The following is a 6,559-nucleotide window of genomic DNA, read 5'->3' on the forward strand; positions in this document are numbered from 1 at the left end:
CTTTTTCTGAAAAGGCAAACTTACGGCTCCTTCTCCCACAAGGAAGGTGCCAGCCCTGAAAGATATTGCTGGTCTTCACTATCCCCCTGCAGCCTATCTTTAGCCGCAACAGCACTGGGGATCTCTGCTTTCCCAGAGACTCAGCATGTCACGGTGGTCGTTCTCAGCAGAAACTTTTCCTGAAAAGGCAAACGTCTGGATCCTTCTCCCACAAGGAAGGTGCCAGCCCTGAAAGCACTTGCAGGTCTTCAGTATCCCTCTGCAGCCTATCCACAGGCACAACAGCACTGGGGATCTCTGCTTTCCCAGAGACTCAGCATGTCATAGTGCTCGTTCTCGGCAGAGCCTTTTTTCTGAAAAGGCAAACTTACGGCTCCTTCTCCCACAAGGAAGGTGCCAGCCCTGAAATCTCTTGTAGGCCTTCAATATCCCCCTGTAGCCTATCTTTAGCCGCAACAGCACTGGGGATCTCTGCTTTCCCAGAGACTCAGCATCTCATGGTGCTCGCTCTCGGCAGAGGCTTTTTCTGAAAATGCAAACGTCTGGATCCTTCTCCCACAAGGAAGGTGCCAGCCCTGAAAGATCTTGCTGGTCTTCACCGTCCCCCTGCAGCCTATCTTTAGCCACAACAGCACTGGGGATCTCTGCTTTCCCAGAGACTCAGCATCTCATGGTGCTCGCTCTCGGCAGAAACTTTTTCTGGAAAGGCAAATGTCTGGCTCCTTCTCCTACAAGGAAGGTGCCATCCCTGAAAGATCTTGCTGGTCTTCACCGTCCCCCTGCAGCCTATCCACAGGCACAACAGCACTGGGGATCTCTGCTTTCCCAGAGACTCAGCATGTCATAGTGCTCGTTCTCGGCAGAGCCTTTTTCTGAAAAGGCAAACTTACGGCTCCTTCTGCCACAAGGAAGGTGCCAGCCCTGAAATCTCTTGTAGGTCTTCAATATCCCCCTGCAGCCTATCTTTAGCCGCAACAGCACTGGGAATGTCTGCTTTCCCAGAGACTCAGCATGTCACGGTGCTCGTTCTCGGCAGAAACTTTTTCTGGAAAGGCAAATGTCTGGCTCCTTCTCCTACAAGGAAGGTGCCATACCTAAAAGATCTTGCTGGTCTTCACCATCCCCTGAAGCCTATCTTTAGCCACAACAGCACTGGGGATCTCTGCTTTCCCAGAGACTCAGCATGTCACGGTGCTCGTTCTCGGCAGAAACTTTTTCTGGAAAGGCAAATATCTGGCTCCTTCTCCTACAAGGAAGGTGCCAGCCCTGAAAGATCTTGCTGGTCTTCACCGTCCCCCTGCAGCCTATCCACAGGCACAACAGCACTAGGGATCTCTGCTTTACCAGAGACTCAGCATGTCATAGTGCTCGTTCTCGGCAGAGCCTTTTTCTGAAAAGGCAAACATCTGGCTCCTCCCACAAGGAAGGTGCCAGCCGTGAAAGTTCTTACTGGTCTTCACCATCCCCCGGTAGCCTATCCACAGGGAAAACAGCACTGGGGATCTCTGATATCCCAGAGACTCAGCATCTCATGGTACTCGCTCTCGGCAGAAACATTTTCTGAAAAGGGAAACGTCTGTCTCCTTCTCCCACAAGGAAGGTGCCAGCCCTGAAAGATCTTGCTGGTCTTCACAGACCCCCTGCAGGCTATCCTCAGGCACAACAGCACTGGGGATCTCTGCTTTCCCAGAGACTCAGCATCTCATGGTGCTCGTTCTCGACAGAGCCTTATTCTGAAAAGGCAAACGTCTGCCACCTTCTCCCACAAGGAAGGTGCCAGCCCTGAAAGCTCTTGCAGGTCTTCACTTTCCCCCTGCAGTCTATCTTTAGCCGCAACAGCACTGGGGATCTCTGCTTTCCCAGAGAATCAGTATCTAATGGTGCTCGCTCTCGGCAGAAACATTTTCTGAAAACCAAAACGTATGGCTCCTTCCCCCACAAGGAAGGTGCCAGATCTAAAAGAACTTGCAGGTCTTCAGTATCCCTCTGCAGCCTATCCTCAGGCACAACAGCACTGGGGATCTCTGCTTTCCCAGAGACTCAGCATCTCATGGTGCTCGCTCTCGGCAGAGCCTTTTTCTGAAAAGGCAAACTTACGGCTCCTTCTCCCACAAGGAAGGTGCCAGCCCTGAAAGATCTTGCTGGTCTTCACCGTCCCCCTGCAGCCTATCTTTAGCCGCAACAGCACTGGGGATCTCTGCTTTCCCAGAGACTCAGCATGTCACGGTGGTCGTTCTCAGCAGAAACTTTTCCTGAAAAGGCAAACGTCTGGATCCTTCTCCCACAAGGAAGGTGCCAGCCCTGAAAGCACTTGCAGGTCTTCAGTATCCCTCTGCAGCCTATCCACAGGCACAACAGCACTGGGGATCTCTGCTTTCCCAGAGACTCAGCATGTCATAGTGCTCGTTCTCGGCAGAGCCTTTTTTCTGAAAAGGCAAACTTACGGCTCCTTCTCCCACAAGGAAGGTGCCAGCCCTGAAATCTCTTGTAGGCCTTCAATATCCCCCTGTAGCCTATCTTTAGCCGCAACAGCACTGGGGATCTCTGCTTTCCCAGAGACTCAGCATCTCATGGTGCTCGCTCTCGGCAGAGGCTTTTTCTGAAAAGGCAAACGTCTGGCTCCTTCTCCCAAAAGGAAGGTGCCAGCCCTGAAAGATCTTGCTGGTCTTCACCGTCCCCCTGCAGCCTATCTTTAGCCACAACAGCACTGGGGATCTCTGCTTTCCCAGAGACTCAGCATCTCATGGTGCTCGTTCTCGGCAGAGCCTTTTTTCTGAAAAGGCAAACTTACGGCTCCTTCTCCCACAAGGAAGGTGCCAGCCCTGAAATCTCTTGTAGGTCTTCAATATCCCCCTGTAGCCTATCTTTAGCCGCAACAGCACTGGGGATCTCTGCTTTCCCGGAGATTCAGCATCTCATGGTGCTCGCTCTCGGCAGAGGCTTTTTCTGAAAAGGCACATGTCTGGATCCTTCTCCCACAAGGAAGGGGCCAGCCCTGAAAGATCTTGCTGGTCTTCACCGTCCCCCTGCAGCCTATCTTTAGCCACAACAGCACTGGGGATCTCTGCTTTCCCAGAGACTCAGCATGTCATGGTGCTCGCTCTCGGCAGAAACTTTTTCTGGAAAGGCAAATGTCTGGCTCCTTCTCCTACAAGGAAGGTGCCATCCCTGAAAGATCTTGCTGGTCTTCACCGTCCCCCTGCAGCCTATCCACAGGCACAACAGCACTGGGGATCTCTGCTTTCCCAGAGACTCAGCATGTCATAGTGCTCGTTCTCGGCAGAGCCTTTTTCTGAAAAGGCAAACTTACGGCTCCTTCTGCCACAAGGAAGGTGCCAGCCCTGAAATCTCTTGTAGGTCTTCAATATCCCCCTGCAGCCTATCTTTAGCCGCAACAGCACTGGGAATGTCTGCTTTCCCAGAGACTCAGCATGTCACGGTGCTCGTTCTCGGCAGAAACTTTTTCTGGAAAGGCAAATGTCTGGCTCCTTCTCCTACAAGGAAGGTGCCATACCTAAAAGATCTTGCTGGTCTTCACCATCCCCTGAAGCCTATCTTTAGCCACAACAGCACTGGGGATCTCTGCTTTCCCAGAGACTCAGCATGTCACGGTGCTCGTTGTCGGCAGAAACTTTTTCTGGAAAGGCAAATATCTGGCTCCTTCTCCTACAAGGAAGGTGCCAGCCCTGAAAGATCTTGCTGGTCTTCACCGTCCCCCTGCAGCCTATCCACAGGCACAACAGCACTAGGGATCTCTGCTTTACCAGAGACTCAGCATGTCATAGTGCTCGTTCTCGGCAGAGCCTTTTTCTGAAAAGGCAAACATCTGGCTCCTCCCACAAGGAAGGTGCCAGCCGTGAAAGTTCTTACTGGTCTTCACCATCCCCCGGTAGCCTATCCACAGGGAAAACAGCACTGGGGATCTCTGATTTCCCAGAGACTCAGCATCTCATGGTACTCGCTCTCGGCAGAAACATTTTCTGAAAAGGGAAACGTCTGTCTCCTTCTCCCACAAGGAAGGTGCCAGCCCTGAAAGATCTTGCTGGTCTTCACAGACCCCCTGCAGGCTATCCTCAGGCACAACAGCACTGGGGATCTCTGCTTTCCCAGAGACTCAGCATCTCATGGTGCTCGTTCTCGACAGAGCCTTATTCTGAAAAGGCAAACGTCTGCCACCTTCTCCCACAAGGAAGGTGCCAGCCCTGAAAGCTCTTGCGGGTCTTCACTTTCCCCCTGCAGTCTATCTTTAGCCGCAACAGCACTGGGGATCTCTGCTTTCCCAGAGAATCAGTATCTAATGGTGCTCGCTCTCGGCAGAAACATTTTCTGAAAACCAAAACCTATGGCTCCTTCCCCCACAAGGAAGGTGCCAGACCTAAAAGAACTTGCAGGTCTTCAGTATCCCTCTGCAGCCTATCCTCAGGCACAACAGCACTGGGGATCTCTGCTTTCCCAGAGACTCAGCATCTCATGGTGCTCGCTCTCGGCAGAGCCTTTTTCTGAAAAGGCAAACTTACGGCTCCTTCTCCCACAAGGAAGGTGCCAGCCCTGAAAGATATTGCTGGTCTTCACCGTCCCCCTGCAGCCTATCTTTAGCCACAACAGCACTGGGGATCTCTGCTTTCCCAGAGACTCAGCATGTCACGGTGCTCGTTCTCGGCAGAAACTTTTTCTGAAAAGGCAAACGTCTGGCTCCTTCTCCCACAAGGAAGGTGCCAGCCCTGAAAGCACTTGCAGGTCTTCAGTATCCCTCTGCAGCCTATCCACAGGCACAACAGCACTGGGGATCTCTGCTTTCCCAGAGACTCAGCATCTCATGGTGCTCGTTTTCGACGGAGCCTTTTTTCTGAAAAGGCAAACTTACGGCTCCTTCTCCCACAAGGAAGGTGCCAGCCCTGAAATCTCTTGTAGGTCTTCAATATCCCCCTGTAGCCTATCTTTAGCCGCAACAGCACTGGGGATCTCTGCTTTCCCAGAGACTCAGCATCTCATGGTGCTCGCTCTCGGCAGAGCCTTTTTCTGAAAAGGCAAACGTCTGGCTCCTTCTCCCACAAGGAAGGTGCCAGCCCTGAAAGATCTTGCTGGTCTTCACCGTCCCCCTGAAGCCTATCCACAGGCACAACAGCACTGGGGATCTCTGCTTTCCCAGAGACTCAGCATGTCATGGTGCTCGCTCTCGGCAGAGCCTTTTTCTGAAAAGGCAAACGTCTGGCTCCTTCTCCCACAAGGAAGGTGCCAGCCCTGAAAGATATTGCTGGTCTTCACTATCCCCCTGCAGCCTATCTTTAGCCGCAACAGCACTGGGGATCTCTGCTTTCCCAGAGACTCAGCATGTCACGGTGGTCGTTCTCAGCAGAAACTTTTCCTGAAAAGGTAAACGTCTGGCTCCTTCTCCCACAAGGAAGGTGCCAGCCCTGAAAGCACTTGCTGGTCTTCAGTATCCCTCTGCAGCCTATCCACAGGCACAACAGCACTGGGGATCTCTGCTTTCCCAGAGACTCAGCATGTCATAGTGCTCGTTCTCGGCAGAGCCTTTTTTCTGAAAAGGCAAACTTACGGCTCCTTCTCCCACAAGGAAGGTGCCAGCCCTGAAATCTCTTGTAGGTCTTCAATATCCCCCTGTAGCCTATCTTTAGCCGCAACAGCACTGGGGATCTCTGCTTTCCCAGAGACTCAGCATCTCATGGTGCTCGCTCTCGGCAGAGGCTTTTTCTGAAAAGGCAAACGTCTGGATCCTTCTCCCACAAGGAAGGTGCCAGCCCTGAAAGATCTTGCTGGTCTTCACCGTCCCCCTGCAGCCTATCTTTAGCCACAACAGCACTGGGGATCTCTGCTTTCCCAGAGACTCAGCATCTCATGGTGCTCGCTCTCGGCAGAAACTTTTTCTGGAAAGGCAAATGTCTGGCTCCTTCTCCTACAAGGAAGGTGCCATCCCTGAAAGATCTTGCTGGTCTTCACCGTCCCCCTGCAGCCTATCCACAGGCACAACAGCACTGGGGATCTCTGCTTTCCCAGAGACTCAGCATGTCATAGTGCTCGTTCTCGGCAGAGCCTTTTTCTGAAAAGGCAAACTTACGGCTCCTTCTGCCACAAGGAAGGTGCCAGCCCTGAAATCTCTTGTAGGTCTTCAATATCCCCCTGCAGCCTATCTTTAGCCGCAACAGCACTGGGAATGTCTGCTTTCCCAGAGACTCAGCATGTCACGGTGCTCGTTCTCGGCAGAAACTTTTTCTGGAAAGGCAAATGTCTGGCTCCTTCTCCTACAAGGAAGGTGCCATACCTAAAAGATCTTGCTGGTCTTCACCATCCCCTGAAGCCTATCTTTAGCCACAACAGCACTGGGGATCTCTGCTTTCCCAGAGACTCAGCATGTCACGGTGCTCGTTCTCGGCAGAAACTTTTTCTGGAAAGGCAAATATCTGGCTCCTTCTCCTACAAGGAAGGTGCCAGCCCTGAAAGATCTTGCTGGTCTTCACCGTCCCCCTGCAGCCTATCCACAGGCACAACAGCACTAGGGATCTCTGCTTTACCAGAGACTCAGCATGTCATAGTGCTCGTT

This window comes from Accipiter gentilis, unplaced genomic scaffold (assembly GCF_929443795.1).
Source record: "Accipiter gentilis unplaced genomic scaffold, bAccGen1.1, whole genome shotgun sequence".
Taxonomy (NCBI): Eukaryota; Metazoa; Chordata; class Aves; order Accipitriformes; family Accipitridae; genus Astur; species Astur gentilis.